Consider the following 12,241-nt stretch of genomic DNA (forward strand, 5'->3'; position numbering starts at 1 on the left):
GTTTCACAAGGAGTCTGAACTTCTAAAGAGTCTTGCAACAAACCCACGTGGCGACATATTTTGTTGCCAATGTAATTATGATGGAGGGAGGCCTCATGCTTTGGGAGCGCTTTGCTCCCTCAGTGATTGGACGCGTTGCTTTGACTGGTGGGGACCTGAATTCACGGAGACATGTTGTGACGCATTTCAGAACTTTGGCGGACATTTGAAGCTGCCCGTATGCTGTTGGTGGATCGGGCGCATTTTACGAGCACGTTGCGTGCGCACCAAGGCGGGACTGAGAGCATAATGAAGGCATTTACACACGTGCGTTGAGGAGCGTGTGGACATTTACATTTGCATTACATGCAACATGTTAGCGAGCCATCAAACATTCATGTGACAATCTTCTTCATCATCGCCAAGGCTGTGTGTGTGTGTGTGTGTGTGTGTGTGTGTGCGCTCGCTCGCATTTAGATTCCGTCTTGAGTGAAAGTTCAATTATTCATCACACACACACACACACATACATCCTCATCACCATGACCTCTCACCTCTGACCCGAGAAGGGCTGCAGTTCAAACATCCCATAACAGTCCTACTCCTCCTCCTCATCCTCCTCATCATCATCATCATCATCATGGAGGGATTGATTTGAATCACACAACTGCCATTGTCAAATGTTCGAAGCGTGTTTTTTTTTTTTTTTAATTGAACTAATTATAATAGATAATCGAATTTTTGCTAAAATGTATTTGGTTTATTGTAATTATTCAAGTATAATTTACTCAAATTGGTAGTCATATTATTCATGATTGGATTAGTTAAGTAATAAATTAGTTATTTGATTCATAAAATTGCTGATTAAAAATAAAAATATACAAGTTATTAAAAAAATAAAATAAAATGGTGGTCTTTTGTGATGACTCTATTTTTAGTTATCACCTATTTCATGAAATTCAACAAATTGCTCCCAATGTGAAAACATGGATGTAAAAATGAAGCGCTGAAGAGAAAGTTGATTCTAACAATGGAATTGTAAATTATTCTAATTGTATCATCCAAAATGATATTTTAATTAAAGAACTAATTATTTCATGAAATAAAAAACAAATTAATATACTGTGCATGTAACCATGTTTGTTTTATTATTCGACTAACAATTGAGATCAAGAAATAAGATTTAAAAAATACATTTTAACTGACCAGTTTTCAGAAAACAATTAAAATGTAACATATACTGTATATATACGTGTATATAGCAATGAAAAATTAATACATTGTACTACATAAAATAGAATGCATAGCTACAGTATGGTATGTCACAGTCAAAAGTGAGTCTCGGGTGGTGACTTTTTTTTCGGGATGTAGGGCGCGTAGTTTGTGTGATGAATGTGCAATTAAGGAAACGTTGATGTACGTGGCGTGGGTCGCCATGGTAATTGTAAAGGAAGTCATATGCATAAAATTAATTATGCGGTGCAATAAGGCCCATAAATCAGCACGCCGTCAATTCCGGCGGGAAAGCTCAGGGGCGCGGTGCGACATCAAGCGCCGCGTTGGGGGGGTCCCACTCGCTCGCTTGGGTTCAAGGAAAAACGTGTGGGATTTTTCGCTTTTTTTTTTTCAACCCAATCAGGAAAGTCATCACTCGTCTTCAAACAGGAAATGATCTTTTCTTCATTTGGATTCATACGTGGCGTCACTTTTCCTGTTTCCTGGTTGCCGCTACGGGACCGCCCGGGCACCCGCAATCCGCCGTTGTCGGTATCACAACGACTAACAACTTAATGAAGGTCGTTAGCGCATCGTAAATCCAAGAACGACTCAGCGGCTTTTTCACAGCTGCTCCATAAACATCATCGTTACCTTTTATTTTGGCCAAGACGAGCCTCCTACTTTCCTCGTTAATCTTCAACACGCTGACGCCGCCAACATGCGAATGTAGCGCCAGGTCAATGACTTCACGGGCAATTGTAACCTGGCGCATGCAACAGATGCGAAACAACATCAGTGATCAATGATCACGCAACCGTAGCGCAATGCTAACACAACAAGGACACTATCCTGGCAAAACATTCGTAAAATGCTAACACAATTTCAACCAGTGCTAGCATAACATTGGCGCAATGGTAATTTAACATTGGCACAACGCAAACACAACGTTAGCACAAATCTGTCACATTAGCAAACTGAAAACACACAATTAGCAGAATTTTGGCACATCATCAGTAACATGCGCACGCTAAATTAGCACAATACTCATGCGTGCGACATTGCCACAATGCTAACACACTAGTGTCACCATGCTAAAGCAACTTTACGACAATGCTTATAATGGGACGTTCAGAAATAGGCTCCAAACGCGCATTTGTTCACTCTGACAATTCCCAAACTCAGTGCGTTGCCGTTCGGAAATTCACTGTTCATCAAAAAAATGAGTGCCTGTGAGCGCACTAGGCGCTCCAACTGGTGACATGGTGCGCCAAGCCCTCCAGATCGAAACAGTTGAAGTTCAGCCGGCTGATTGGTTTAGAACATAGGCTGCGTTCCGAAATTAATGGGAGGGGAGCGCGCTCTGCCTCTCCTCTCTAAGAGCAGTACACGTAATTTCCAAACCTTCCAAACATTAACACAAGGCTGACACAACATTAGCCAAATGCTAACATATTAGTATCATGCTAATAGAACACCATCAAAATACTACCAACATATTATCACAGTGTTAACAGGACATTAGGACAATGCTAGCACAACGGCAGGATAATTGTATCATACCATTAGCCTAATGCTAATGCCGTTTTTTGCAAAATTCAACAACGTTAACACAATGCTAAAAATGTTATGTTACCAAACACTATGAGCAAAATGCTAGCCCAATGCATGTTATGCATGACGAGCAGCACAACACTGGCGCGATCTCAGGGGTATAATTTCAAGTGCAAGGCGACCAATCCTTCTTCAAATATGTAAAAGTTGGACTGAAGATCGTGTTGTAGCGAGGCTGGGAACCATCCGAAACATCCTCGTGACCCGCCGCTGACCCACCGAGCGTGACGCGGGCGGCGTGTCAGGAAATGACACGCGTGTAAAGACATGGCCTGCTTGCCCCGACACCCCCCCCCAACCCTCATTTTGGGTCTTTGATGTCAACACGCTGTGTCACTTCCTGTCTGCGTCTTGCCAAAACTTTGAAAACTTGTCCAAATATTACAATTGGCTTTCAGCGCTGCCATGGGCTTCGACACCATGTGTGCCGCCAAGCTGTGTAAACCGCGCACACACGCATGCACACACATGCAAAGACACACTCACACATGCAGACACACACAGTCACACACACACACAACTTCACGCATATACACACACACACACGCGTGTACATGGGAAAAGTAGCGAGGCCAACGTGAGAATGCGGCTAACGCGGTTCATGTGCTGAGCGTCATGTGACACGCAGCAACTTTCTCAGCGTCCAGCACTATGGACGTGGGAGGTCGCGACCCCCCCGTCGCCCGCCCCCCCGTCGGCTGCCATAAGGCGTGTCATCATCAAACGCTAGCACAACATTCGCGCTAACCACGCTAACACTAGCGCTTGTTGTGGTTTGCACAGCAAGAAAACAAGAAGAAAAAACAAGACGAGACGTTTCGCGGGCAGCTCGCAAACACATTTAGCCAACAGCGTGCCAGTGATACAGTGTGGTTGTGTGTGCGCACGTGTGTGTGCGCACGCGCGTGTGTGTGGGTGTGGGTTAGTGGACAGCCTGTGGCTCAGTTGTAAGAGCGGTTTGTCGGGTTCGAAACCCAGCTATGAGTGTCTGACATACAGAACACACACACACACACACACACACACGCACACATAAACGCGCACACTTGGGTTTTTCATTGCAGTTTAAAATTTTGTTTTGCCTTTTTTTTTCCGTTTAGTTCTAATTAATTTTTAGAGAAAGTTTTATTTGAATTTGTTTTTCTATTTTTAATTTCTTAGTTTTAGTTTTTTTTTTAATTCATGCACTGTCTGTAGAGTGGAAGTCTTTTGTAATAAACTACAATCCTCCAATTTTGTTAGTTTTCGTTAAGTATAATAACCTTGATATACACACACACACACACACACACACTCACGCGCGCAGACACTGACACACACACACACACACACACACACACACACACTTGTGATTGCCGTTGTGTCCTTGACAGAAGTGAGTGTGACTGACAGGCAGGGCCCCCTCCCACTCAATTCTGTAATGTGGGGGGGTGTCAAAGTGTCTCGGGTGGATTGCCTCCCTTGAAGCCCCCATGGGGGCTCGTGAGTAAGACGGACGGCCCCCCCCGGGCGCTCGGCGGCTAATGTACGGAAGGACGGCGGCGATCAGCGGAGGATGCGCACGGCGATTAGTGAGCGCTTTGGCCGTTAAAGGACGTTTGGCGACAAGGCTGGGCCAGGAGGTCTCGTGTTTATGATGTCATCGCGCCGCCGGGGGGGCCATTAGCCCCCAAAGTTGGACGCTTGATGGAGGCCAGACTCTGCGCTTTCTTGCGCCCTTGTTCTCCGAATGGCCGCCAGAGTGCCTCTTTAGAGGCCTTGCTGCCAATGCCGCCAATCCTGTCGCTTTACCCAAATGTCTGCAAAACGCGCTCAAACTTTGTGCGTGCGTGGGACCACGTGCGCGTCCATATGTGTGAATATAGTGAGTGAACATGTTGGTGTGCGCGTGTGTAATGTGGGAGTGTATTTGTGCGTGCATGTGTGCACATTTGTGTGTGTTGTGTAAATTTTGTGTGTGTGTGATTGGCGTGAAGTATGTTTGTGTGGGCCTGTGACCTTCAAGTGAGCGCGTAGGTCAGAGGTGTGTGTTTGTGACGCATGGTGCCACCATGTGCGATAGTGGTTGTGAGTGTGTGTGTGTGTGTGTGATGGCGATGAGAACGGAGCAGGGCTCCCGACGGACGCCAGCCCGATGGGGCCGACCTGTCCAACGCGGTGTCCATGTTCATTGGCTTGGCAGGAAGTGGCAGGAAGCGGCCTCGGTGGGCGCCGGCCCGGCTCGGTGGCCATTAGCGTGAAGACGCCTCATTGATGGCGCCGACCTTCACACGGCAGCACGGGGGCGCGACATCAACACAGCACCGCCTTCCGATTGGTGCTTGGTCACACGACATCACACCTGTGACGTTGTGGCACGGCTCGTGTACCTAATGATTTGTCCGTCATGTGTTTCATCCGGGTTAACATGTGTCTTGAGGGCGATGCAAAAGTCATTCAGTAAAGAGACATGTAAGTGATGACATCGTTGTCAAACAGGGCAGACATGTGACCCCCCCCCACACACACACACGTGAATATGAACAGGCTGTGTGTTAATGCTGTTAATAACTGTGTGTGCAGTCAGTGTTTGTGTGTGTGAGAGAGAGAGACAGTTAGATGACTGTTTAGTATGTGTTGAGGATGCTGTTGAGTGTGTGGGCAATGTGTGCGTGTGTGTAGATGGCGTGTGAGTGTTTCGTGTGTGTATTCCTCGCTGTCGATGGAGTGTGCAAGTCAGAGGTTGCGTGTTGTGTATTCTGTGTAGTCAATAATAAAGTTAACGCTTGTGCTCACAGAAAGTTAATGAGCGACCTTGCAAAGTCGTTAGCATCCACGCACACACACACACACACACTCACACACATCCTCAGTCACCGCTGCTTGGGACCCCAAGGGACTCGTGGAGATCAGGTGACAGCACAAAGCAGCTGACCACAGAGCATCACCCCCCATGTTTTTTCTCTTTACATGATGAACAACTGAATGTACACTTGCACATGCACACACGCGCGCACACACACACACACACGCACACACCCACAAAACAGATACATGCACCGATCCAGCATATGCACATGCACACATTTGCAGAAAATGGACACGTATACAGTGAAATACATTTGTGTGCACACAAACACACACGATGCACACATAAGTACATGTACCCCCAACTACACTTGTATGCGCATCTATGCAAATAACTCACACACAGTTATATATACACACACACACACACACTCATACACACGTAAACCTGCGCACACAGATACCTGCGCACGAATTAACAGCTGGCGAGTGGCTAACATGTTGATGATGAGGATCATTAAAAGCCTGTCACATGACAAACAAACGAACAGGAAGAAAGTACAAGAAGAAGAAGTGCAGGAAGTAGTTGTGTCGAGGAGCGAGCGCGCGCGAGTCTCGGCCTGTGCGCGTGTGTTGTGTCGCGTTGTGAAGGAGACAAATGTTGTATTGAAATGGGCCTGGCGCAGATTGTGCAGGAAGTAATGAATTCCTGCGCGGCGGCGGCGGCGGCGGCGGCGGCGCGTGCGTGTGCGAGGAGGCGAGCGAGCGAGCGAGGATGAAAATGAAATTAAATGTTGCCTTCATCTCCACAACGGCGCATAAATCAAAATGTGGATTAGCATGAACGCCGACAACACGCCAAGAACACACCAACGCACGCCCCCTAACGGCAGACACACCCACAAGTAGAAGCACGACATACATGCCGTGTGTGGTTGTGTAGAAAATGTTTACTGACATGATTAATGACAATTAATTGACACGCTCAGCATTAATCTTTCATTAATCAATACCCTCAAACGCACGCGCACACGCAGACACACACGCTGACGCACGTGCATAAACATGCGCGCAAACATACTCTTCACATTCGTGCACTAATGCAATCGCTCTCACCCCAAAATACACACACGAACGGACACACTCAGACGTGTGCACACACACCTGTGACCTGCACATTTTATATATATATATACGTGTATATATATGTACATATTCTACCCAGTATACATCAGAAACAAACAATTTTCTAGTATACACGAAACACTACACTAAATACTACATAGGATTCTATCCTACATACTACATTGAAAATGGCAGCCAGTATATCGGACACCCTTGCCTAATGGCCAACAATGGACAAGATAACAAAATGTTGCCGAGGTCATCAATCAGTCGTGTTGCCATGTAGTCGCACAAAGACGAACACATGTTGATTGACGGCCCTTTGTCCAGTCAACTGGCCTCCCCCCCCCCACCCCACAATAACTTCCCTCCCACAGCAATAAAAATGGCCGTCGACCAACAGTGTCGTTTGTTATCCCGTTAGGGGGCTAATTAGCCGCGACAACAAGTGCATTGTGGGCAAACGGCGGGACACGCCCCCACTAAACGCCTGCGCAGTGCTGATAAACTTGTTGTTAGTGCGTCGCCACGGTAACGGCGCAGCAACAAGCTTCAACGCTGTGCGAGCGCGCACACACACACACACAAACAGTAGCAATACACACTCAGGCACAACTCAATGTGTTTAATGTGTGTAGTCTGTACTGTGTATGGAGTGTTTTGTGTCTGTTGAGGGTACAGGTTTGTCCAGAGCACTGGGTGTGTATTCATGTCGTGTTTTTTGTGTGTGTGTGTGTGTGTGTGTGTGTGTGCGTGCGTATATGCTAAATGTGTAGACCATTAATGAGGATCTTAATGGCAGCAGATTGTCCGCCATGACACTTTCTGGATTGAGATAACTTCGGGCCTCGGTGGTGCTGTGCAGATTCCGGGCGATAAAAGGGGCGGGGCCGGGCAGAGGGTGTGGGGGGGCAGAGCGGCAGCAGGCTCGTTAGCAAGCGTACAAACGAGGACGACAAACAGCTGCTGCCAAAAAACAGGAAGCGCTCAAGGCGGCGTAAGCGATGTTTAGCGGGGTTATCTCTCCCATGCGGCGGCGGCAGCAACCTCCCCCCCACCCCCCGCCCACCCACACGGCCATGTCTACATCTTCACATCTCCATGCTGACAATGATGGACGTGTCCTATTAAGCGTCTCTCCAGCTGCTGTTGTGGTCTTCTTCGTTTCATTATTATCACGAGCACAGCATTAAACGCTTGATTTTTTGTGTCTTTGTGATCTTTTCACTTTCCGCCGCCACTGCCACGGCCCCAATAGTGCCTCCTAATGCTTTACACATAGCACACGTCACCTTCGAGCAACTGTTGTTTTTACGTCGTGGTAATGCGAACATATGATGTGGAAAACAACTGTAAATAGCACTGCGATTTATCCATTTTGTATTTATATTGCACTTAATTGAACGGTGTTTGTTTGTTTTTTCTTCTTTCTCCCTACATTCTTGCTGCTGGAGGCAGTAAATTTCCCCAGTGTGGGACAAATAAAGGATATCTTATCTTATCTTATCTTATAATTTGAGCACAACATTAGCATAATGTTCACACTTCGCTAATTAGCGAAATGCTAACATTATATTCGGTCCGTGTAAACATAAAGTTCACACTAATACGAATGCATATATCGGTATAATGTAAGCCCAATGCAAACATGAAATTAGAACAATGCCAACATAAAATTTGCATATTATATTGACAGCTATATTTTAGCAAAACATTATCACTATGGTAGCACAGTGGTAACACAACATTAGAATAACAATAAAACAATCAAACTAATAATACAAATGTTTGCACCAAACTCCGGCAATATTAGCACTATGTGAGCATAATAGGATAATAACTTTAAAATAATGCTTAGACAGCAGCTAGTGGCAAATGTCTAACAACAGGATGGCACCATCACCGCAGCGACAGACCATAATATCTGCCAGCTAAACATGCTAACATGTAGTCTTGTGCTAATTCTCCTCTGGCATCGTGTCATCATAGGGTGAATATCTTGGTAACGGTGCCGATATTGTGCTACTGTAGAGGTAATGTTTTGATGTGTTAGCATTATATTAACGCTGTGCTAATACTGTGTTAGCATTCTGCTAATGTTTTGGTATATGTTGGTAGCAATGCTAGTATCATGCTAGTGGTGTGCAAGTGTAATGTTAGCATATTAGCCAATGTGGTGTTCGCATATTGCCAATCTTGTGATAGCATAATTTTATATTAGCATTGTGCTAATGTTGCATTGGACTCTGATTGGCTGGACTGCCCCTTCTTGCTCTGTTCATGTAGTCTGCCAACCCTCCAACACGAAAGGTCGAGTGTGGCGTGGCGTTCGCTTTTAGCAAGCAGATGAAGCAGAAGACGAATTAGCTTTTAAGCTTAGCGCTGTAGTTGCATTAAGGCTCCGTCCATCTTCATTAGCGCTCCACTTGTTCATTAGCTTGTTCATTAGCACCTCCGCGTCGCCCCGTCAAGGTTGAAATAGACGTGGCGGGACAACCAATCACGGACGACCGTTACGGACGACCATCAGCTCTCGGCGGAGGCGCGCCGCTCCAAGTCGTCGTTAGCGTTAATCGACCTATTAAAGATGAAACATTTCCACGAGGAGGACGTTAACCTTAGGCCACGCCCACTCAACTCTGCTCGTCACCATTAAGCAAAATGGAGCTTGATGACCACCTTGTCACCTTTGACCCCAAGACACCACGTTCTTAAAGGGATAATGCAATCACACGTTGTTATGGCGACTACCACACACAAACACACACACACACACACACACACACACCCACACACTTGCCCTTTTCTTAGTTGGTTTCCTGTTATTTTGAAACAACCACAAATGTAGATGCATGCTAACAAACACTAGCATGTTAGCAACAGAGGCTAATAAAAAACATGTCTGACTTCTATTGTGACCATGTGGTCATGATGATGATGAACTGCTCACCAGTCAAGGTCAGAGCACATCCAGAAAAACAATAGACTGGTCGCCATCCAATCACAGGGGACAAAGCCAAATGACAGACAGATTGCCAGTCAGTGTCAGAGCATATCCTATAAAGACAAACAATTGATTGGTCGCCAATTTATATCAATGCATGTACAAACAATGGATTGGACATCCAGCCAATCAAAGGCCACAAACACAAATGACCAGCTGGTCGCCACTTAATGTCAGGGCACATATCGACAAACAAACACGTTTGTTCTTTCCATGTGGAAGAAAAAAACGAAAATGAGCACACATTAACTCTCCAAAGGGCGGGTGAAGCTGAGAATCAAACCCAGAACCTCCCGACTGCGAGCCAGTCAGGCTCACCACGGGTTCACCATGCTTAGTCATAGACAAAGATGGTTTATTTGAGTTTGTGTTCTTGTTAAACACCATCTTACACACACACACACACACACTAAAGCTTGCGGACGCACACACACACACAACACCATAGTGTGTTGGTCAAATAAACTTCTTTTGTGTCTTTTGCGTGTCTGACGTCAAACTTGGCGTGAATGAGCTGAGCAGAGTCAACACAGAACACACACATTCGCCGTTGCCCCCCCTCCACACACACACACACGCTCGCTCGCCGCCCACAAGCACTCGCTCCCATGCTGGCCACCGCCGCCGCCAGTCATGCGCGTCTCAACAGGCCTCATGGCGTGATGGACATGTGTTGTCAAACACACACACACTCACACACTCACAGTGTACTCTTTGTGTTCCCATTGGGTTATTGTAGTTTTATGGTAAAAGGACACATTAACAATCTGTCAGAGTCCAGATGGACCAATCATAACACACACGAAGAAAATCTGAGACTTGCCAAAAATCAACACACGCGCGCGCGCGCACACACACACACACACACACACCTCTGACCTACACACATACTTGAAGGTCACTCGCACACACACAGACTCACACCCCTATGAATGCATAGACACAATCACATGTCGACACAATACGTATACACATGCATACATACGTCTGTGCACACACCGTATGTATGGACACCCACTCACATTCGCTCACAAACACATTGAAATTGAATATGAATGTAAACATGTAATCTATTCAGTTGCAAATAAATGCAAAAAATAGGAACATTTTTAACATTTTTATTTTAATGTTTACATGTTGGCGTATTAGCATATTTTCTGTGTATATTAAGGAAGTGAGATGAGTGTGTGTCGGGGGGGGTGTGCGTGTGTGTGCATGGCGTGGTCACATCGCAATCGAGGGCGTTGCATTGTGGGTAAGCCAAGCGGGAATGCGAGATGATGTCATGGCGAAGTGGCGGCGCGGCGCTCGTTAGCGGCCATCAATCAATTAAGAAGCACTTAGCGTGATTTAATAACATTTGCCTGCTTGGTTAGCGCTCTAATCTCATTAGCCATTAGCTTCTGGGAAGCTTGGAGGTCGATGCTCACCATTGGCCGACCGCTCACGTGACCTGAGTCGAACTTTCACCTTTGCTGACCTTAAAGATATGCAACACGTAGCGCCGCCCCTTGTTTGGTTGTCCTGGCAACCAGATCGTCCTTTGGCATGCAGACACTCGGCGGTGGCTAACATGGTGCTAATGTTGTATTAGCATTGTGCTATCCATGCTCTAATATTGTGATACAATTGTGCTAACAGTGCTAATGTTGTCTCAGTGTTATGCTCGTGAATTTTTAATTATGTACATTAGTACTATGCTAACATAGTACTACATTAGTACTATGCTAACATAGTACTAATGTTGCATCAGCACTGTTATAGCATTTTGCTTTGTGTTAGACTTCATGTAACTGCACTAAACTTGTACCTTTGCCGACCTAAACTCAAAAAAATATGTGGTATGTAGCCCTGCCACCTTGCCGGTTGTCCTGGTGACCGAATGATTCAATTAGCCATTGATTAGCCATCACATGAGTGGGCCTGATGATCTATAGTGCGGCTAATGCGAATGTGGCTAATGCTAAACCGGTATGTTTGACAGCAATCAATTAATCAATCGATCAATCATGCATCAATCAATGGGGATGCCCGGACCGGGATCCCTATGGAAGGAAGCGTTAGCGTGTTAGCCATCGATTTGAAAGCGGACACACATGAGGCTTTTATTGTGGCGATGGGCGGGGGGCAATGATGGGATGACCCAGCGGTGGTCTCGGGGGGCAACATGTCTGCTGGCAGACGCTAAGCGATTAGCGTGCTAGAAAAGCAATAAGGTCATAAAAATTGCATCTCGCTCCGGAACGCTGCCGTAAATCCGCGCCAGGTGGGGCAACTGAGGGGTGGGGGTGTTGGGGGCAGGATGGGGGGTGAGCGGTAGAGGGGGTTAGTCGGAGAAATGACTTTGGAGAGCTCGTCATCTTCAATCTATTTTCCCGCCGCCGCATGTCGCCGCATAGCCGCACTTCATTACGGCCCGCGGGCGGCGTGGCGCGGTGCGGCACGGCCCCGCCTTTGGGCTCCCCCTCGGGCCCCCGGGGGCCCAGGCGGCTTAAGACCTCATCAGAAGCTTCATTG

This window comes from Hippocampus guttulatus, chromosome 17, assembly GCF_054856545.1.
Source record: "Hippocampus guttulatus isolate MCC_2025c chromosome 17, RoL_Hgut_1.0, whole genome shotgun sequence".
NCBI lineage: Eukaryota > Metazoa > Chordata > Actinopteri > Syngnathiformes > Syngnathidae > Hippocampus > Hippocampus guttulatus.